This window comes from Sciurus vulgaris, assembly GCF_902686455.1.
Source record: "Sciurus vulgaris genome assembly, chromosome: 17".
NCBI classification, from domain to species: Eukaryota; Metazoa; Chordata; class Mammalia; order Rodentia; family Sciuridae; genus Sciurus; species Sciurus vulgaris.
This window is the reverse complement of record NC_136478.1, coordinates 14,795,303-14,818,709: the sequence shown is the minus strand read 5'-3', so window position 1 is coordinate 14,818,709 and position 23,407 is coordinate 14,795,303. Positions and strand designations below refer to the sequence as shown.

The 23,407-nt window shown below is 44.2% G+C and overlaps 1 protein-coding gene across 1 annotated transcript in view; it reads left to right on the top strand.

Moving 5' to 3' along the window:
* Positions 1-1,105: 1,105 nt before the first annotated feature.
* ZFHX3 (zinc finger homeobox 3) overlaps positions 1,106-23,407 on the top strand; it is a 308,931-nt gene continuing 286,629 nt past the window's right edge. Inside the window, exon 1 of the mRNA XM_079117846.1 lies at positions 1,106-1,184. The gene's annotated coding sequence lies outside the window, so the exon portion shown is untranslated. The remainder of the gene's footprint in view (positions 1,185-23,407) is intronic.

The following is a 23,407-nucleotide window of genomic DNA, read 5'->3' as shown; positions in this document are numbered from 1 at the left end:
TTAGATTGAAGTGTTATGCCAGGGTAGTTAGGGTGAAATATGGATTATCCTAAGAATGTGAGCTTGAGATGTGCTTTATAAAACAGTTGTTAAATTAAGATGTGCTCTGCCGTGCAGGCATTAGCCTGAGATGTGCATTATAGCAAAGTTGTTAGGGGAAGATGTGGATTCCACTTGGAGAGCGGGGGATAGGAGAGCAGAAAACCACCTTGAGCTGAATATCGTTCAGGTGACGGGATGTCTTCTGCATCAATTGGATGGCAGAGGGTTTGACTGTAGGGAGCAGTAAAGAGCACGGAGCATGATGTTCTTTCCCTTCTTTCTTCCCAGCCAAACAATCTGCCACTTTCCCCACTTTTCCTGTTAGGGCCTTAAAGGCCTCCCCCATCAATAAAAACATTAGCTCACTAAACAGCCTGATGGCTTTTCCTTCCCTGGCTTAACCCTTCGGGAGCTGGGGTTTCCTTTGGATTTGTAAAGATATTGATTCCAGATAATGTTTGCCTTTCTAACTCTCTCTTCCTTAGACTTGATGGATAGGTTCAGGGCTACATCTCGGCAGCCAACTCACCGCAGCTACCCAGGGAAAGGGGACTGGGAAGTGATGCGAGCGCTCAGTAGTTAACACCGCTTGAATCCTCTCCCTGGGATGGACAGGCAGAAATGTCGTGGCTGAGGAGCGGTGGGAGGCTGCAGTCACTTTAAATCAGCGTAGATTTCACTCTCAGTTTTCCTCCCTGTTTCCTGATCCCTCCACCAATATTTCTTCAGCTCAACTTAGAGGGTTTTATAATTTCTAATCCATATCAGATGCCATCTTGGGGTTGGCTGTCCTGAGCTGCATTCCTAAAAACTCCTTTTCCAGTTAAAGACTGTGTTCTTCTACAGCATTAGCCACACAGATGAATGCAGGTAGCTGTCATCAGCTTGTGACACGCGTGACGTGGGGGATGGCTTTAATAAACCCTTGCCCCAGATAAAAATCTCATCCAAGAAAAATAAGCAGAGAGGAGTTGGGAAGATCTCTCACTCGTTAGCCACTCGGCTTTCAAACGTTCAACGAATATTCCCCAATGCAGTTCTTTTCCTTTCTTCTGTTCCTTAGCTTGGAAGATGTAATTTCCAGCCTCCAGGAGTCTAGCCTTTGCAACTGGATGGTGTCCAGCTTGGCCGGAATCAGAGAGGTGAGTTTCAGCTCTCTTGTTTCTCAGTGAAAGAAAATGCTCTACCAGGTGAGTTAACGCAGTCAAAAAGACTAACCGGCCAGACAAGGACACCAAACAAAACCAAACCCTTCAAAGGAAGTGTCACCAAACACCTCCACATTATGCCTGAGGTTCCCGGGAAGAGCCCAGCAGCCATCTCTGGGTGCGTGTCAGGCCCTGTTTCTCTAGTTAGAAAAGCAAGTTTGGTGCAGGACAGTGGCATTTATCTTCCATGACTGAGCTTCCTGTGGGCAAAACAGTGAATGTGAGAGGAATACGTTGTCCAGGTGAGAAGGCCCCACCCACCTGCCCTGTCCTGGCCAGCTGTTCCCACTCTGGTGTCTGAGCACTTCCTGGTGTATGTTCTTGTCTCTTGGTGTTCATTCCTGCCTCATCTTCTGACATCACATTTTCCTTAAAAATAGACTTTGCGAGCTATTTCTAATCTCCATCAAGGGATCTGTCCAACCAGACTCCCACGGGATGTGGGAATGAACTTAAAATCAATCCTGGAGGAGAAAGGAAAAAGGGGGGTGGGGAGAGTTGGCCTATTCCCAGACTCAGTTTTTAAACAAATCATCTGTTGGGTCAAGTTGAGATTTTCGGGGGCTTTTCTTTAGGAAAGGAATGACAATATGATCCTCCTTAAACACCACCTAAAACTCCCCTCAAAGAAGAGGACAGTTCGCATGAGGGCAGAATCCTGGCAGCCTAAGAGTCAGGAGCAACTTTGGGATCTATTCCAACCCCATACTTAGTGGGGCCTTTCTGAACCTCAGTTTCTCTATCCATAAAATGGTGATAAGAAGAGTATCTACACTTATAGGGAGATTATGAATAAGAAACGGGCTAATGCATGCCAAAAGCTGGGTCTCGTGCCTGCCACAGGATAATCACTCAATAAGCAGTAGCTGTTACCTTTGTCCTTTATCACCGTACAATGACCTGCCATGTGCAGTCCGGCCCCCAAGCTCCCGTTAACGCATCTGGTTGGGCAACCTTCCACACCTCTTAGCTTCGCTCCTTGATGAGACTACTATGTATAAGGGTTTTCTCTGTATAGGAGGAAGGTGGCCCTCCCAATGAGCGGGGAGGCAGTTCACAAGGCTCACTGATGGAATATAATCCCCTCTGTCCTCATTGGGAACTAGTCGTGATTGTTTTTCAAAGGTTTGTCTCCACTGCGGGTATTGGCGTGCAGTCCATAAATAGGACCTAATGTGATCCGACAGGCCTGATTTCTCTAGATATATATTAAAACAACATACCCAGTGTCGATGGCTCAAAGGTCGTGACCTTTAACAAGGACTTATGACGTAAGGCAACCTGCCCAGGAGAGCCAGCAGGCAGAAGGCCAGAGGGACAAGGTCATCGACTAATGAAGTGGTCAGCATTGAGTTTCTGTCACTCAGCTGGTTAAGAGGAAACGAAGAGGGAAGTTTTAAAAACAGGAACATTTAAGAAACAAAGGGAAGTACTACCTTTAAGCTAATACTCCAGGGGCAAAGTGATACTGCCAGAAAGCAGGGTAACAACATGCAGCCTGAGCTTTCGTCCTTCAGGTTTATCTGCTGAACAGGGGCTGGTAGAAAGGGCATTTACAGGAAGCTAACTCAGAATAAACTCAAGTTCAAATGAAAATAAGCAGGTACAGAACCACCCTGCTTCTTCGTTCAAATCTGCTCCAGACTCTCAACCAGGATTGAGGTCAAGAGCACAGGCGTAGAATTGGATTCCAGACTGATGTGGAAGCGAATTCCAGACTGATGTTCTATGTGCTTGGGTAACTTCCTCCTGAGCCATGGGTCATCATCCAGAGAACTGGAATGACAGCAGTATTTACCTCCAAGGGAGGTTTGTAGGATCAAAGGAGAAAATTTATTTAAAGGAGTCAGCACAGTGCTTGGCACCAAGTAATTGTACAAGTGTCAGCAATTACTATTGTTATTTCACACAGTCTAATAATCCTAGAAAGTGTGAATTGATTTTTAAACAAATAATAAGTTGCATATTGTAGATTAAGAACATCATTCACTTTATGTTAGGTTTCATAGTGCCGATCTTGACTGTTTTCCATTGGTGGAATGGTTCAAACTTGTGTGTGTATGTGTGGTCCTGGATATTGAACCCAGGGACACTCCTCTATCGGGTCATATGCCTAGACCCTTTCAATCGTATTTTATTTTTTTATTTTAGAACAGGGTCTTGCTAAGATGCCCAGACTGGCTTTGAACTTGCCATCCTCCCACCTAGGCCTCCCTAGTCACTGAGATTATAGGCATACACCACTGAACCCAGCTGTGGTTCCAACTTTTGAACCATTCACCCAGTCAACAAACATGTATTGAAAACTACTCTACTAGGTCTTGCACATGACATCGTACTGACTCAGAATTATTCTTGACTTGGCTTTTCACAGGCTTGCTGGGGAGGCAGAAACATGGAGACATAGCATATAAGTTAAAAAAAAAAAAAAAAGAAATTTCCTCTTAGCAACACTTTCATCAGAACCAGATTAGAAGCCAGCTCTTGAACATCCCAAGGCACAAAGGTGCAAGAGATTTCATATCCACTTCTTGAGTTATTAAAAGGATTATGTTAAACCTTTTCCATCTCGCTTCTCTGCGGGTTAGTGGTAGAAGCACTGAACAGGGATTGAAGACCAACACACTGGTCTCACCAGGACCATGGTCTCCCTCAAATCCAATAGCCTCTGATGTTTCAGGTTCCCAGATTAGGAAACTGCTTCGTACTCCCTGCCCACCTCTGCCTTATGACGGTGATACAAGGCTTCTGAAGAAGTACTTTGAGTGTTCCAATGGGAATGGTCAAACAAGACTTGCCCAGCCAGGGGACAAAAAGCATCACCAGGGCATCTAATTCCCTTTTCCCATGGTGACCCAGCCAGACCTCTTTCCAGGATTCAGTACCTTGGAACATTTGGGGAGTGGGTGTTGGAAACTGCAGGAAAAGAACATATCAGCTCACATACCATTATCCAAAGCTGCTCTCTGTCTCTTTCAAAAGTGGATCTAGATTTCAGATTTTCTTTTTCTGGTTATAAAGAAAGTGTGTATCTTTATGCAAGCAGTTTATGAAAGCATAAAGAAAGTTATAATCATCCCAAATTCCACCACCCAGAAGTCAACACTGTTAACCTGAACTTCCTCCTATCACATCTTGTATACCTACACGTGCACCTAAAGGTCTTATTTTATGTCATTGGTAGATTAGACATGCTATCCACAACCATCGATATCATTCGTGAGTTGTACACTTCCATGCTCCTTTTCAACGATGGCCTTGCCTTCCAGTGTCGGATGTACCATCATTTATTTAACCCCCTATTGGAGGATGGTAATACTGTGAGCAATGCTTAGTGAACATCTTTGTCTTGGGGAGTCTGTCTGGTTCCTCCTTAGGATAAACCCATACACGTTAGAATTGCTGAAGCTACTGCCTCCTTCAACCAGTGGAGCATTGAGGGCAATGGCCAGCCAAGCTGAAAAGTCCCATCATCAACTCTAGTGACCCAGGATGATTGCAGAAACCCCTGTCCATTCTTTCATGAGGAATGTGCCACAGCCTGAGACCAAGCCCTCTGCCATGCTTATATTCCTTCACTTTCCCCCTCCATTTCTCTTTGCCCTGCTCTTTGGAGCCCTTGCACATCAGACCTTGCTCTCTGCACCTGAAGAAGGCACCCTTCCTTGCTCTGGCCATCAGCAGGTGGATTCCATCTTCTCTCCAGTGGCTCTCCTTCCTGACTGCTTTCCTCCACCGAGGTGCGGTGGATGAACTCTGCACTGGGGCAGCCTGGGCAGCGAGTTGAGTTTGGTGATTACATTGCAATGTTTTAATTTGCCTTTGGGCAAATTCTCATAAGCTTTCACGAGAAAATCTCCCATTAGATGTAGTCATTTAATTTAAGAACAGTTGGGAGACGAAGATGAGCTAAGATGACAGATGGAGAAACGCAGATGCACGTCTGAGGGGGACCCGGGAGCACGCTGAGGATTTGGCATCCAGCGAAGCGCCATGTGAGTGCCCCTGTCTGTGTCCACGGACATGAGAAATTGTCAAGAGATCATTGAAATATTAGGCTATATTTAGGCGACAAGCATGTTTCATTATTTTCTCCCGTTTATAAAATCAAAGCAAGGTCAACTAAAAGCCGGGATACTTCCCACACACCCCGAGCCCAGAAAACACACACACACACACACCACCACCACACAAAATTTGGTAGCCTTATAGGAAGGCAAAACCAAGCAAAAGAATAATAATATCAAGGCTGTTGTTTGAGAGACGTTTCCTTCGGTCCGGTTGCCACAAAGATAACTTTTCAAATTCCATGCTTGCTCTGGCTTCCTTGACTTTCTGTACATCCTAATTTGGTGTTTGTATAATTCAACATCTATTATTGTTTTAGGACCACTGTTATTATTTTAATTATAATTTAAAGCTGCCTAATATACCCAGAGGTCATTGGGCACCTAGAAGAAATAAATAAAAACAACTTGCCATTTTTAAAAGCAGCATGTTTATTTGGAAGTCCCAAGAGCCACTCAACCAAGACATCATAAAAGCCTTCAAATAAACTAAAACGGAAACAAAATAAAATGTCTGTTCTTAATCTCCTTAGAAGGCAAGCAGGAGAAAGCTGCAGTTGACTGGATGCTGGCCTGAGAACCCTGGGATGATTTTGTTACTGAGTTCGGGAACCGCAATGTGTGTCCCCAGTCCTCACTCCGTATGGCTGTCTGCATAGCCCTCATCCTGGGTTCACAGTCTGTGAGGCTTGGGGGGAAGGTTTAGTCAATGAATAGGTCAGTGTGGCAGCAAATTTGGTGGAGTAAAAGACAGAGGCAGGCTGGAGCCTTGAATGTGCCTGGCTGTGAGTGGCTCTCTCCAGGGTAGGTGTCACGTGGGTCTCGTTGGCTCCATATTGTAAAATGTAGAATTGCTGAAATATCTAGTGATTTGTACATTTAGAAGGCTAAGAACATTTCAAAACAGTCCCATAATGTCCCTCCACGTGAGTTTCCATAACAGAAAACAGTAAAATCATTTTCAAATCATTGACTGCTTAGTATTCTCCATGTAATCAAAGCTGTTGTGGTTTGTTAAGCCACAGAATTATCTAGTGGGCAGGAGGCTTATGCTGCTCCAAGACCTTCTAGCTACACAAGCATGCAAATCTGTCCTGTCAAATCCACTGGACAAACATAGGCAAGATTCCCAGGGGGAAGCCTCACTTCCCTTCACTCTCAGGACTGTCTTCATTGCTGAGACACTCAGAGGAACTCTCTTTGGGACCCAGAGAACTAAATGGGTCACTCCAAATTCTGAAAATAAGACTGAGAGTGATGCTCCTGGAGTGGCAAAGAATGGGCTCCTAGAAAGCTCCTTGACTTACTATTGAAGAAATAGGAAAGAGAGGAGGGAGAAGACGGAAGGGGAAGGGAAGTGAGCTGATTCCCAAACCCAGGTAACCAGGGCTTTCGATTCTTCAAGTAAAGGTAGAAATATTGATTTTTTTTTTTTAATGCAAAATATCTCAAACTCTGAATTTTTCACAATCCACTTGATCCAAACTCCTGTACTTAGAACAGTGTTTTGTTTGGCATGGACCAAATAAAAGTCTTCCACATGCCATGATCAGCTCACAGGCCATAAATTTACAGACTCTATGAGAGAAGAGCAAGCAGCTGGGAACTAAAAAATAGTACAGATTCTACAGGGAGGCGTTCTCTCATTCTAACTCCCATCTATAAAGGAAAATGCATGGTTTTTCTCTCCCATTCTATCCAATGGCCTGGAACCTAGAACAGCTTTTAGGCTTTTCCAGCCTTCTTTCTGATTCTCTTTGCAAGTATCGGGCTGAACGAATTCTGGGTGTACTGAGTTGGCAAAGGCTTATGATTTCTTAGCCTTTTGAGATGGGACTAGATAGATGCACAGAGAGTATTTGTGGAAGATGGAAAGCTGTTTTGAAAGATTGCTTGGATAAACTATAATACAGTTTATTGGTTACTTAAGGACATGCTTATTAATTATTTAAGGCTATTACCCTTACAGTATTCCTGGCATTTCATGTTACATCTATTGATATCCAGAGAGCGTATCAGTCAGTTTTTACTAAGTAATGATGCAATAACAAGCAACCCTTTCATCTCAGTGGCTTTCAACAAAGATAAATTTTTCACTCGCAGGTTGGTTACATTTCTCCTCCATTTTATCTTTGTAATATTCTGAGACTGGGCTCAGGGAGCAGCCCTTGGCTTCAAAACATCCTCATGCTAGAAGGGAGAAGAGAAACCACAGGATGGCTTTTTAAGCTCCTGTTCAGAAGTAGCATACATCACTTCCTCTCATACTCTATTGGCAGACAAAACAAGTATCATGGCCAAGTCCAAAGTTGATGAGGCAGAAGTGTAACCCTCTCATAGTTGGCAGGATAGTTGGCCCTCCACATCAATGGGCTCCACATCTGCAGTCAACCAGCCACAGACTGAAAATATTTGGGGGGAAAAAATTGCATCTAAACATGTACAGAGTTTTTCCTTATCACTGTCACCTAAACAACACCGTATAAAAACTATTTACATTCATGTTGTATTGAGTATTATAAGTAATCTACCGATGATTGTAGGTACACAAGGCTAGAAGTGGTGTCACACATCTGTAATTCCAGTGGTTCAGGAGGCTAAGGCAGGAGGATCACAATTTTGAGGCCGACCTCAGCAACTTAGTGAGACCCTGTCTTAAAATTTAAAAATTTTAAAAAGAACTGAGGATGTGCTTCAGTGATTAAGCACCCCTGGGCTCAATTCTGGTACTAAAAACTAAAAATAAAAAAATAAAGTATATGGGAAGATATGCCTAGGTTATATGGAAATACTACACTTTTATATAAGAGACTTAAGCACACCAAGAGATGCCTATATTTAGTAGCAATAAAATCTCTCACAGAGGGCATTGCCTCAGGGACTTTAAAAGGAAAAAAATTAGAGGAAAGTTCTCTCATAGCTACTGCTGAAAAAACAAAGGACACTCACAGGCTCTGTTCTGTCCTTGTGGGGACCATTGAGGTAATTTGAGGGGTAAATGGTTAACAGGGTGGTATCTGGAGTCAGGCTTCATTGGTTCATATCCTAGCTTACCATCTGTGAGATTTTGGAGATGGTACTCAACCCTCTTGCTCCTCAGTTTCCTCACCTAAGCATACCTGCCTCATAGGGATGTTGTGAGGTTTCAATGAATGAAGACGGAAACAGAGACAGAGCAGTGTTCAGCACATGGTCAGCAGGGACTGTTACTCTGTGATGATGATTGGGCCACTGGCCCAAATGCACCTTGGCCACCTTCTCAGTAGGGTACAAACAGCTCTACGATTACCTGAAGTAATCTAGCTGCAAGACTCCTATGTGAAAACGCAGGTATTTCTGGGGAAGCTAAAACCCTAAGTCCTTTTCAAATAAATACGGGTCGAAGCTTACTTTGAGAGCACATTCCAGCAGAAAGGGATCCAGAAGAGAGTTGTGAAAAGAAAGGAACAGAAGTCAGAGGACAGGAACCCCAAATAAACTTCTCACACCCAAAGGTTTTGCCAGTGGCTACTCTGATCTCCTGTGACTTTCATCACAGGTGTGTTCAACAGCCCCGGCTGCCGAGCAAAGCACCACAGACTGGGTGGTTCAAATATCAGAAATTTATAGTTTTGGTGATTGGAAGTCCAAGATCATGGTGTTGGCAGGGTAGGCTTCTTCTAAGGAAGGCCTTTCTCCTGGGCTTCTGGATGGCTGTCTTCCTCCAGTGACTTAATATGGTTTTGTTTGTTTTGTGATATTGAGGATTGAACTTGGGGGCACTCTACCCCTGAGTTACATCCCCAGTCCTTTTAACTTTTTATTTTGGGGCAGGTTCTCCCTAAGTTCCCAACTAAAGTCAATCAAACTTACCAATTCTCCTGCCTCAACTTTCCCAGTAGCTGGGATTATAGGCATGTGCCGTTGGACCCAGCTCATGTGGTCTTTATGTGGGAGGATTTCCTCTTTGTATAGGAATACCAGTCATATTGGATTAGGGCCCATCTCAGTGACTTCACTTTAGTTTAATTACTTCTTCAAATTTCCTATCTCCAAATAAGTCACATTCTGAGGTACGGAAGATGCAGAATTTAACATGCAAATTTGGGGTGGACCCAATTCAGCTACATTTAGCTACACACTAAAATCTTCAGAAAATGCCCAGACCTAACCATAGACCAGTGACAGTCAAGTCTTTATGAGTGGGACCCAGGACAAGGAACTTCTTAAATCTTCCCAAGGGCTTCCCAGGTACAACCAAGGTTGATCGACACTGGAACAGCCTACCTGTCACTCAGAGCACTGGAGTGTCTCTTTGTTGGTTCAAATTTACTCAACTGTGGACCTTAATGAATCCTGATCTGTCCATGATGGTCCAGCTGCACTGATAAGGAAAGGAACCCTTGCTGACCAAGAAGAGGGAGAGATTCAGGAATGTCCAACATTTGTCTTTCCTCTCCTCCTGATTGATCACTTTATACCATAATAAAACTTTTAAAAGGTTGAACCTGAACTGAGGCTGTGACTGTGACACAATTAATCAAACTCTTGAAGAATCATGTTACATTATGTGCTTCGAGCATTGATCCACTTCACTAAAAGTTGGCCTGAAATACAACCTAGATGCAGGATATTGGATCCATAAGAAATGGCCGCGATGCCGACCACTGTTTTGTGTCTCAGTATGATATGTGGTCCTGAGCAGACCAGACCGTAAAGCAGCACAAATACCAACACACCAGCCCCCAACTTGTCCAAATTGCTAAAAATGCAAATACAGAAGAGAGAGGGCTGACTATGATGTGTTCCTCAAACCTGCTATCATGAACCTAGATAATAGTAATACCATTCATCCCCGAGGTTCCCGGGCTCCTTACCTGTTCTTGAATTGATTATAGACAATTCCAAGATTCCTGACACATCAACTCTTCCCCAGGGAGGCACTTGTTTGGGGCTGTCTCTAAATCGAAGTTCTATAGCGCACCCGTCTGCTTAATTCAGAGGTTCAGACCAAGCCAACAACAATATCCGGTATCTCAGCGCCATGCTTTTTAGTTAACCAAGCACTTCAACAGCCCCACACTGACCCATTTGAGCCTCCCAACCCCCTCAATGAGGCCAGGAGTCAGGGTTTATGATCCCCATTTTACAGAACTGGAAACATGCTGAGGAACTAATAAGAGCTGCCAACATCCCGGAATTCCTGGTAGAACTGGAATACCTGGTTTTAAGACTAAGATCTTGTGGCTTCTAGCAACTCCCTGCCCCAGGCAACTGGGAGGCCACAAAGGAAATCAGATCTTGTGCTGGCCCGAGGCAAAATCACATTGTGGGCAGAGCCTGTGGTGCCTTTCTGCACCTCTCCCCTGTCTTTCCTCCCACCGTGGGCCCTCCTAGCTTGTCAGCCCACTGGTTGACAGAAATCTCTCTCTGTGCTCTGCTCTTGAAACTGCCCTGTCTTAGCTGGCCTGGCAAAAATACCAGACAGACATGCCCTCAAAACTCAAAGTCATGAGACCTAGTTGCTTGACCTTGAACAAGTTATATATGCGTTAGAGTTTCATCCTCCATAAGATGGATTTTTTTTTTTTTACTAGAACCTGCTTCTTAGGGCTATATGGAATATTGTATGAGTCATGTACATGAAGCACTCAGGCCATGTCTAACATTTATTAGGCACTCAAAAGAGCCATTGTTTTAAAACCCATTTACATGTAGTTATTAAGGATACATGATAGGTGTAATAGCAACACTTTCAAGACCTACTATGTAATGCTGCGTATTGCTTCTCAGTACTTTGTCACATATTCTTTCACTGACTTCTCAGGACAACCCTAGAAGTGAGTACTATTGTTACTCCACTTTACAGATGGAGAAATTGAAGGCAGAGAGGTTAATTAGAGCCGGCAAAGTGTAGAACGTGGCTTGGATCCTACGTGGTCTAACTCTAGAAGCAGTTCTTCTAGCTTGGGCATAAAGCTCCCATTGGAGGAAGGATTTGCCATTTGCATTTTTAAATTAGACTATCCTTGAATAAAAACATAGCTTAAGCATAAAAAACGTATGTGGAAATTTTTGGACCTACGATGATGAGTCATCAGGCATTATAGCAAAGAGCATAGAAAATATCCAGGAAGGGGTGGGGGACTTCTCTAGATGCTGCTAAAATCGTACCATAAATATATTTTTTAAATGAGAGAAGGAATCACAAGATAATGTTGACACTAATCGTTTTTACGGAGAAGGACAGTATTAGGGTAAGGACAGCAGGACTTTTCATTTCCTTCTGTATCTTCCTGTTCTGTAGTAGCCACCAGCACCCGCTCCAAGATAGTTTCAGTTATCTGAGGTCAATCAAGCTTTGAAAATATCAAATTTGTCTTGACTCTTCCAAGAGTAAAAGACCCACATTTATGTAACATTTGTTACAGTGTATTGTAATTGTTTTTATTAGTTATTGTTATCAATCTCTTACTGTGCTTCATTTATAAATTAAACTTTATCATAAGTAACATAAGTTATGCACATATAGAAAAGCCCATAGCATATACACAAATGGGCACTATCCAAATTCCAGGCATCCACTGAGGGTCTCAGAATGTATGTTTCCACCTGGATCAGAAGGAACTTCTGCATTGAATTTTCAAACTCAACTATACAGCTGGGCATAGTGGCACACACCTGTAATCCCAGCAACCCAGGAGGCTGAGGCAGGAATGTCACAAGTTCCAGGCCAGCCTGGAAACTTAGCAAGATACTTTCTCAAAATAAAAAAAAATAAAATAAAGAGCTGGGGATATGGCTCCATGGTAAAATGTCCCTGGATGCTACACCAGTATCACAAAAAACAAAACAAAAACAACATCCCACTATTACAGACTGGTTTTGTTTTGTATCAACAGGATTCCACCTGAGCTAAACAACTCTTGCTTTATTTTACTTATTATTCTTCTTCCTCACATACTGTGCATTTTTGAAAAGCAATGAATATAATGTTTTAAGATGATACTGTAAAACCAACCACTTGCTTCACTCTGGTGTCAACGATCCCTGTCCTCAATATGCTTATTGTCTTAAGCTTGAAAAGATGAAAGAATTGGAGCACACAGCAACATGGGATGTAATGAAGTGCCCAGGAAGGCAGAGCTGTCTCTTGAGGCTGCTATAGAGCACAGCTCTCGTCCCAAACATGGTGTCTTCCCTGATGTTTTTTCCCCTCCACCAGGAATTTTCCACTTCCATTATGTGGGCTGGGTCGGGCCGCTCACCTTCAGAACTTTCAATGCACTGACAGCTAATCCCTTCCATAAGACATTTCTGGGAAAGCCCACAGAAAAATGTGTACAGCCTGTGCCGGAATAAGAAAGCCCAGTGAAATCCAGAGTGGTTTAAGCACTGTGTCCATGCCCTGAGAAAGGAATCGGGAGAGCCCTCTCTCCTACGTGCTGGAATTCTGGCCTTGGTCCTCAGAGAGAGTGGAATAGCTGGCAGTGCTCATAGGTTAGATGTTTTCCCTCTTTCCCTGGTTTTGCCTTAAACATGAGGAGGTTGGTAATTAAAACCATGCTTAAAATATTAAGCCTACTACCTAAAGGAATGAAGTTTATTAAAGTTGCTAAGCATTAAGTTCAGAAACTTAAAATAGTCTGAGTACAGTCTCCTCGGCACATACCCCAGATATTGGTTGAGAGGTGATTGAGCAGAGAGATGGGCGAGTACACACACACACTCACACACACACACAAACACATATATACACTAGCTCACACATCAATACATTGACATATCAATAAATTGAATACATTTCTCAAGTAACTAGCATTTGACAAGCAGAAAGCAGAGATGACCACCTAATTAAGGGACTTAGAAAGCTGTTACTCAGCAAAATTGTGAAGTGGTCTCATAAGGACTCAGAGAAAATATGGACCAACACTAGATGTCACTTAACTCCTCTGGGGCTCGGTTCCCTCCTCAGTCAGCAGGCATCCGGGAGAGCCACTTTGGAAGTATGAGGGGAAGGAGGAAGGAGAAACCTAGCAGAGATACTTGGTCAGAAAAGGCCTCCTTCCCCTAAGAAATCTCACGGGGGTGCGTCTGGTAAGATGAGCACTCTCCCTCCTCCCCTCAGGGCCAGATGGAACCTACAGATTAGTCCAGGCAGATCCAACCACGGTAAAGGAATACTAGTCATCTGGCTTCTCTCCCACGCCTGCAGTCACAACGAAGGGCAGCCTGGTGTAGAGACTAAAAGCCCTTGGTGCCTAAACCAGTTTTGGACATGGGGCAAGTCGTGGGGTCACCAGCTTGAGGGTCCTTGGGAGGAATGTTGTGATCATGAACGATCTCCACTCCCCAGCAGCTCCTATCACACAAAGGACACTTTCCAGCTGCCCAGATCCCCAGTGGCCAAAGTGAGACAGAAGGTGCTATCAGGAGAACCAAGGCTGTCTGGGGAACCCACCAGCATGTCCCGCCTCCATCTGACTGGGGATCCCCTCTGCTCAGTGCTTTCGAAGGATTCGGCACAGCAGGCAGTTCACAAACGTCTCTAAAAGCAGCACGGACAAGAAGCGATTTCCTTATGTGTCTGTTTCCAAGGCTCCCTGAAGAACGCCTTTCGGAATTTCTTGGAGAACACTACCAAGTGCGTTGTGGAAGTTCAATACGTGTCGGTGAAGGCATGAAAATAAGTGCTACCATTTAATGAGCAACTGTTATGAGCCAGGTTGTATCCCAAGGAAATCGTAAACTTGCTATTCATTTTAATTCCCCAAATGGGAAGGAGGCACTGTAGTTTAATAGATAAGAAAACAGGCTTTGGAGTTGTAACTTGAACTAGCCTCCATCTTTCATTCCAGTTTGGTAACTTCTGAAAAAGTGTTTAAATTCTCTGGCCCTCCGTTTGTTCATTTGTGTGATAGACATCATGTAATATCTTCCTCCTGAGATTGCTATGAAGATATATATATATATAATCACACAGCGTTGTGTCTACAGACTTTAAAAAAATGTGACTCAGCGGTAGAACACTTGCCTGGCATGTGTGAGGCCCTAGGTTCGATTCTCAGCAACACATATAAATAACATAAAAGATCCATTGACGACTAAAAAATATTTAAGAAACTATTACTATAACAAGCCAGCAAGGTTGGTGTTGTTATACCTAATTTGTATTTGAGAAACTCCTCAGAAAAATAGTCTCTGACCTCCTCTTCCAATAATAAGGAATTCCCTTTTTTGTAACCCAAATGAGTAGAAAATTGATCTGAAACTTTAGAAATAACCAGAATTTGGAGAGAACAAAAAATGGAGAAGAACATTTTAGACACACTTAAACCTGACAGTCTTCTTGGGTGGAAAGGGCAGTGTAATACAATATGGTAAATGTCAAAAGAAATTCTAGCTATATTTTTCCTTTCCCTCCCATGAAAAGTGCTTGAATATAAGTTGGAAAATTCATTCTCAAGCCTATACTAGGAGAACTGTGATTTATGAAGCATCCAAACAGAGAGCCAGTATAGGAAAATGCTTAAGAAAAAGTGCTCGGGACTTGGTCTGCCTGGGTTTTGGTTCCTGCCTGTCATTTATAAGCTGTATGACCAAGGGGAATTCTTTTGACCTCTTTGCCCTTCAATTTCCACATTTATAAAATGAGGATGATATCTTCTGCACAGGGTTGCCTTCAGAGTTACCAGTTAATCTGTGTAGTGCCTTTGCCGTGCCTATGCCTTCCAAGCCTCCCATACAGGATAATTTTTATTGTGGTTGCTGTTTTTATATGCTTTATATAGACAAACCAAGATGTGGATGGATAAAGCAATGGACCAGATGACCCAGCTACTAGCAACTGGTAGAGACAGTCCCCTGTATTAGTCAGAAAAGATTCAGTTATGCTGGGTAACAAGCCCCCAGAGGCAGTAGCAAAGCACAATCGGGGCTTCGTCTTCACTCACATAAAGTTCACTGCAGTGCTGGACATCTGCTCATGCATCAGCTGAACATTCCAGGTGATTCCGCCATTCACATCAGCACGAGCCCTGGGATTGCAGCGGTGAGTCAAGACCAGGACAGGTGTACACCAGCATTTAAATGCCTCTACCCAGAAGGGACACACATCACTTCTTACATTTTATTGGCCAGCACAAGTTACATAGTCACACCTAATTTTAAAGAGAGTTATAGTCCTGCTGAGTACCTAGACGTTCAGGAAAACAAGTTATCAGTGAATGCAATACCCACAAAGCCAGCATCTCAATGACCTTCCGTGGTACTACTGAGCATCTCTCCGTGACAGGACCCATGGCGTTAGTCAGATTGCCATTACCGTAACAAATACCTGAGACAAAGCAACTTAAGATGAAGATAGATAGGGTTATTTTGGATCACAGTTTTAAAAGTGTCAGAACACCATAGAGAGGAGCACCTGGCAGAGGAAGCTGCTCAGCTCGTGGTGGCTAAGAAGCGGGGAGAGAAAGGAAGGACCAGGGTCACAATATTCACTTCCTCCACTAGACCCCTCCTCCCAAAGGTTCTACCACCTCCCCAAAACAGCCACAGGCTGGCCACCAAGCCCTCAACACAGTGGCCGTTGGGAGACATACACAATCCAAACTAAACCAGGCACAGTTGCACACACCTATAATTCCAGGTACTCTGGAGGCTGAGGCAGGAGGTTGCAAGTTCAAGGTCAACCTGGGCAGCTTAGCAAAAAAAAGAAAGAAAGAAAGAAAAAAAAAAGATTTGTTTTTTAAGGATGGGGGAAAGTAGATTAGAGGTAGAGTACCCCTGAGTTCAATCCTGAGAGAGAGAGAGAGAGAGAGAGAGAGAGAGAAGAGAGAGAGAAGAAAGAAAGAAAGAAAGAAAGAAAGAAAGAAAGAAAGAAAGAAAGAAAGAAAGAAAGAAAGAAAGAAAGAAAGAAAGAAAGAAAGAGATTCAAATTACAGTACCCACCATAGTTCAACTTTCCAGGCAGCTGTTAGTTCCGACACTCCTTACTTAAGTTTGAAGAAAAGCATCAGAGTTTTGAGTGAACTTATTAATCGTGTGGCATATTCCAGTCTGGACCCTGTTGTTGTCCTGCCCATCAGCAGCACTCCGTGGTCCAAGTTGGTCCTTCAGTGCTTCAGTTAGTGCAGCCGAAACCAAAGCCACCCCTCCCCCTCCATCCGGGGCTCTCCTCTTGCCCTGTCCGTCACCAGGGCCTGGCCATCTCACCTGTATTGGCTTGATGTCTCAGTTCCAGAACAGAGATGCTCCAGTTGCTACCTGGGAAGGCTCCAGCCCCCCCCCCCCCCCAATGTTTAGTTAGCAGCCATTCAGTTAAGTGGAATTGACTTTTTATCGGCTTTCCTCTGTACAGGTGCCACCAGCCCGGGCTGTTTCCCCCTTCTCTGTCAGTTGGCTCCGCATTCCTATCGGCAGCCTTTGGCTCTGATCAATACTAACCGCTGTGTAACAGCTCACGCCCGGCTGCTCTGGTTTTGCATCGATCAGACTCTTCTTCCAACAGGTAGTCAGCTATTTGAGGCAATGACTTGAGATAAACACCTACTTTTACTTCAGGCTAATTCATTTCAGGTGGATTTCAAGGAGGCTCTGCACCCCGTCTCTTAGACAAGCTGAAATCCAAGCGTTAAGATCAACTCCTCCAGGGTTTAAGATCCTAGCAGCCCTTTCTTCCTCTCCCCTCCACCCCACCTTTTTCTCCCCTTCCCTTGTATTTGGTAAGTGCCACTTCTAAACAAGATACCAGGATTTGGGACATTGAAAATGCCACTTCAGAAAATGTGTCAGCCATCCATCCCTCTTTCCTTTTAATGAGATGCATCCGGGATTGTAGGAAACCCAGGGCTGCTGGAGAGGCAGCACTGTCGCCGGGCAACCAACCATCCTTCCAGCTTCCCCAGAACTACCCTGCAACCGTGACCCTCTCGCCACCTCAGTGTGGGGTGCAGGGGAGGTCCTTGAATCCACCTCTTTTCTATTTCAGGCTCATGGTGAATCTGCCCAGAGCAGATATAGTGAAATGGGTGGCTATTTTGCAACAACCGTGGTGTGGAGTTGATGGAGCTTCACAACATTTGCATTGAAACTGGAAAACACACACCTTTTTTTTTTTTTCCAGGTGTGGCTGAATGGTACATTTAATGCCATCATTCACCTGTCACCTGGGTCCCAAACAACCTGTCCTATTTTTCTTTCTATAGCCACCCTTGACATGCCCACCTCATCAGTCCCCAATTCCTGGTGAGCTTCCTTTTGCAGTGTAATTTTGGTGCCCCTTCCCCACAACCCAGCTGCTGTCATCCTCATACGAGTCTTAGTGCCTGGTGCTGGGACCGTAGCAGTATCCCCTGGCTGACGGCTTGCCCCTTCGTTCTCCCTGCTTCGTTAGTTTTAATTTTTATTTATTTATTTATTGGCACTGGAGATTGAACCCAGGGGCACTTTACCCCTGCACTACATCCTCAGTCCTTTTTACTTTTTATTTTTTTACTAAGTTGCTGAGGGTCTCACTAAGGTTCCCAGGCTGTCCACAAATGTGTGATCCTCCTGCCTCAGGCTCCTGAGTGCTGGGATTACAAGTGTGCACCACCACGCTCAGCTTGCTTGATTAGTTTCACCCTGCACACATATGCATTTCCTGTCACTCTGCTGCGATTGCCTTTCTCTTCTCTGAAATCTTCAGTGGCTCCCCCCATCATGTGCCAGAAGGGGAACCAGATTGCCTTCAAAGATCTTGTCCTCAGCTCTCTCTCCCATCAGTATCTCACCGTCCTCCAGCACAAACCCCTCTAAGTACTAAATACTTAGTACTTCCTTTACCTGCAGAGTGTGTTCCAGCTCTGTATCTAAGACAAAAATGCCAGGTCCCCGGACCTCCTTTAAAATCAGCCCAAATCCTGGCCAGACTAATTAGCTGCCTGATTTCAGTTGAGTTATCTGATCTCTTTGTGCCTCAATTCCTCATCTGTGAAATGGGGATAATACTAGTACCCACTCCATGTGGTGGAAATGAGACTTACATTAACATGTGTGGTTTTCAGAATGGCACCTGCATATAGAAAATCATGTTAAGTGTTTGCTCTTAGTAAGTTCCCCACTCCTCTAAGCCACAATTCAAGGCACGCCTTCTCCATGAATATTCTGCAGAATGTCTTCATTTCCCAATGCAAGGTCATGGTTCCCGTCAGACAGCGTCTTTTTATTTTTTTAATAATATACACTTTTTAGTTGTAGGTGGACACAATACCTTTATTTTATTTTTATGCGGTGCTCAGGATGGAACCCAGGGCCTCACATGTGCTAGGCAAGCGTGCTACCACTAAGCCACAACCCCAGCCCACGGGCAGCATCTTGATGACACCTTCTCTGACCTTAGCTTCTGGCCTTGTGCCCTCCCCCAGCCTCTTCACTTCTGGGTGGGAACATGGCCCCAGGGCACTACACTCACACTGGCTCCCTGAACCCCAGCCACACCTTTGCATACACAATGATAGTCCCTAAATTAACTCTCCTTCAGGTATCCTAACTCAGGTGTGCTGCCCTGACTGCACAGTTCTCATTATAGCCCTACTAAGTGTGTAATGTGTTACCAAAGGCACCAAGTCACACCAAGCAAATAGTAGGACCACCTCTGCCTGTTCCCAAGCCCACACTGGGGAGTGCTGTATGCTACAGCTTGAATGTTGAAACTGGATCCTCAATGGAATGACATTCGGGGGTGAAGACTTCTGGAGGTGATTAGGGAGTGGGAATGGAGTGCCCATGAATGGGATACAAGAGGCACCGAGAGCTAATCAGTCCTGCTACGTAAGGACAAGGCAAGGAAGTGCCATCCACGAACACTAGGGAACAGGCCCCCACCAGACATGGAATTTGCCAGACCCAAGCAGACCAAAACAACCACAGTAGCTCTCCTAATTGGTAAGGTGGCTGTTTCTACATCAGAAATTATTAGTTGGAAGGTTTTTCCCTGTCTTAGTATATTTGGGCTGCTACAACAAAAATGCCACCAACAAGGTGCCTTAGAAGCATTAGAATTTTGTTTCTCACTGTTCTGAAGGTTGGGAAATCGAAAATCAAAACCCTGACAAATTCAGTGTGGGGCGAGGGCTCACTGCTCACACACAGCATCTTCTGATGGTGTTCTCACGTAGGCAAGGGGTGAACAAGTTTCTGCCTCATTTATACACATGGAAATATCCAGGCATGAGTGCAAGACCCTCATGATCTAACTACCTCTCAAGGTCCCACACCTTAGTACCATGACATTGGGGATTAGGTTTTGACATGTGGGTGGGGGGTGCGGGGCACAAACATTCAGATCACAGCGCCACATTAAGAAAACCTTCCAAAGCTTAGAGGCTTAAGACAGTAATTATGCATTGGCTTACCATTCTAGGGGTTGGCAATCTGGGCTGGGCTCAGCTGGGAAGTTCTTCTGTTGGGTTCTCCCAAGTTTGCTTACACAGCTACAGTCAACTAGAGGGTTATCACAGGCCTGGTGGTCCCAGATGCCATCCCTTATGTGTCTGGCAACTGAGAGGGATCCACAAGGGTGATCAGGTCACATGTCTCCAGTATCTCACAAGCTAGCTTAGACATCTTCACATAGTAACTACATTCCAGAAACAATGAGAGCAAAACCCAGCGTGCAAGTACCTTTCAAGCCTCTGCTTGTATCAGGGTTTCTAATGTCCCACGGGTACAACCCAATTCTAAGGCTGCCCAAACTGACCCACTTCTTGGTGGGAGGAGCTGCAAAAGATGGCCCCCAGGCCCCTGGACCCTCTCAAACCAGGGACTGAACCCAGGGCCTCACACATGCTAGAAAATAGACAAATATTTAAATCTACCCCAAGGTACACACCTTTCTGGAAAGTTCTATGCCTTGACGACTTCATTTCCCCTATACTCAGAACCCAAGTCAGAAAAGCAGTGTGGGCCACCCCTGAGTTTTAGGAGGCGGGGCGTGTCCTCTTTATAGTGTGCCGAACATCTGACACTCTTCCTGCCTGTTACCACGAGACTGAAAATAATCCTGAAAGGGTAGTCTCTTAAAACTTAGCATGAGGGAGTGGAATTTTTTTTAATTAGGCTTCAGCAGAATTTTTAAAAGAATCTTTCTTTTCTTCAGTTGCCTCTCCCTTGTTATAAATTTTAACTCCACCCAGTGGCACACCACAGCCAGCCAGCTGCTCCTCCCCACCCTTCCACACACCGTGGGCTTGGCAGCCATGCTCAGCTCACATGGCCACAGAAGGAGGAGGGAGAAGTTTTGCCTTCCTTCTCCCAGCTTCTTCCCTCCTGGAGCTCACCCTTGTCTGCAGGCTCCTGCTCTGTACCCCTCTGGTACCCTCCCAGGAACAGAAGACCTGAAAGGTTTGCCTCTAGGGCTGCCTTCTACAGACCCCAGGTGGGAGACTGCACACCACAGCCCAGAGACCTCGCCAGCAGAGTGGACCTCCAGGAGTCCCTAAGACAGGAAATGAATCTAAAAAATAGTTGTAGGTGAAATTATATTTAAAGACACATGTGAACTTGACGTGACTAGACATTCATGAATTCATTTCACAAGCACTTATGGAGTACTGACTACATGCCAGGTCATAGAACTCTGAAACACATCCCTGCCTTTATGAAACTAGTGGGAGAGAGACATACATGAAGAGAATGTCCAAGAAAGTTTGTCTGTTAAGTAAGTATGTAAGAGTGTCCTGCAAAGATGTTAGGAGGCACTGTACTTCACCTAGATGATCAAGAAAGACTTTCTCAAGGAGATGCTGTCTGATGCCGTCAAGCCTGGAGCTACCCAGTAGAAATACAATCATGAGCCATGTATGTGATTTTAAATCTTCCAGTAGCCATGTTAAAAAAGTAAAAACAAACAGGTAAAGATAATCTTAATAATATATTTCATTCAACCCAATATATCCAAGGTATTAGCATTTCACTATGCAATCAATATAAAAATTATTAATGAGATATTTTACATTCTTTTTATTGTACTAAGTCTTTGAAATCCAGTACATATTTTATACTTACAGCACATCTCAATTTGTGCGCCAAATTTTCAACAGTTAAAGTAAAATGTAGTCCTCTCGAAGCAATTAAGTTGTGTTTAACAGAAACATATTTTATGTTGCTTCAGTTTAAAAATTGTAATTGAAATGAAATAAAGTAGGAAATTTAGTTCTGCCCTGACACTAGTTACATTTCAAGTGCTTAATATCCACGTGTGGCTACTGGCTACCATACTGAAGAGCAGAGGTCTGAAAGGATAAATAGACATGAGGCAAAGAAAGGGGAGGGGGCAGGGCAGAAAAACAAACACAAAAGATAGTATGAGCAAAGGCATATAAAATAGTATAGAGTTTGGAATTCAAAAGAGTTTAATATTTCGGTGACTGAGTAGGCAAGACTAGTGACAGGAAATGAGCCCAAGGTGGGACAGTCATAAAGGGCCTGGAGTTCTCCAAAGAAATCGAGAATCCTTTCATGTGTGTACACTTAATATGGGGGAAATGGAGAGCAAAGGAACTCTGTGGCGTAGGTTCTGCTGGAGAATGAAACCTACTAGAAATGAATACTCCCTAGGACAGAGGCTCAGCAAGTCCTCATCTAGGAAGAGGGAACTTGGCTTTACACAAAGGACCATAGAGTAGATTAAGAGTGTGTTTTCAGAATATTAGTAACAGAGATCAACTCTAACAGGTTTTATTTAATAAGGACACTGACTAACTCATAGGGGACATTCCAGTAGTGAGGCCCGCCATGTGGCTGGTTCATCCAGGTACTTAAGAATGTAACGAAGGGCCAGATCTTTCCTCCCTGCCTCTCTGCCCTTTCATCTGCAATGGTGACCTCCTCCAAAGGCTTGCCTCCCTTCGGGTTATAGGGCAGCTTCCAGCGGAGTTTGGAACCCTGTGTTTGCTTGTTTGTGGTAAATGGTTGCGACTGCCTCTGTACAATCATTCTGAGTCATATTCCTGAAATGTACCTGATGGGACCATCCCAGAACACAATGACCATCCCTGAAGGAGTGACTGTCACCAAGGGAATAAAATGTGCTACCTGGATCAAGTCATTCTGGGTTCATAACTGCAGTGGCCCACACAGTCCATGGGCTGCATAGACCCATGGAAGCTTGACAGGAAATCTGGACATGCTAAGATGTTGGCACTGAATAGCAACCAACTAATGTCAACGATAGCTCACCCCTGTGGCTACACAACATCTGTTCATCCATATCTTCCATTGAAACACGTTCACAAAGGCCCATGACCATGTAAAAATGCGTGAAACTCAAATGGAAAGAACCCAAAGTTTCCACAATGACCACATCCTATGAATCCCTCTCCTTGATATCCAGAGGTAATTCCTTGTGGTCCAGTGACCTGGGGTTAGATGATGTTATCTATCCCCAATACACCCAATACAGCAGAGAAAGAATGAGATGCATACAAAAAAAAAAAAAAAAAAAGTTTGAGAAAATGGAATGGGAATAATTAAGAATCCTGGCAGTAGAAAGAATTCTTGGCATCCAAAATAGATCAGGAAAGATCCTTCTCCACTTGTCCTCCTTGGGTGTATTTTAGAGGAGGGTATGCTCCCTGGGAACAATGTCATATGAGCTAGTTTGGGTGCAGGTTTGGGATGTCTTTGTCCGTTTAGGCTGCTAAAACTATCTACCACACATCGGGTAGCTTACAGCAATAGGAACTTAGTTCGTAGTATTGGAGACTGGGAAGTATAGGACCAAGATGCGGAAGACTTGGTATCTGGCAGGGGCCTGTTTCCTGGTTCATAGATGACAATCTTTTCAGAAGCAAAGGAAGTCTTGCAGGCCTGTTTTATAAGGGTACTAATGCCATTCATGGAGGCTCTCCTGTCATGACCTGATCACCTTCCACAGTCCCCACCACCTAATGTCATCAGCTTGGGGGTTATGATCTCAACATATGAATTTTAGAGGGACACATCCAGTCTACAGCAAGGAGCTAAAGACTGTCTTCAAGTTTACTCTAGAATGTGAGCAATTACAAACTATTCCCACCCTCTCTTGGAGCTTCTTTGGCAATGTACATCTCACAAAAAATTTAATAAGTT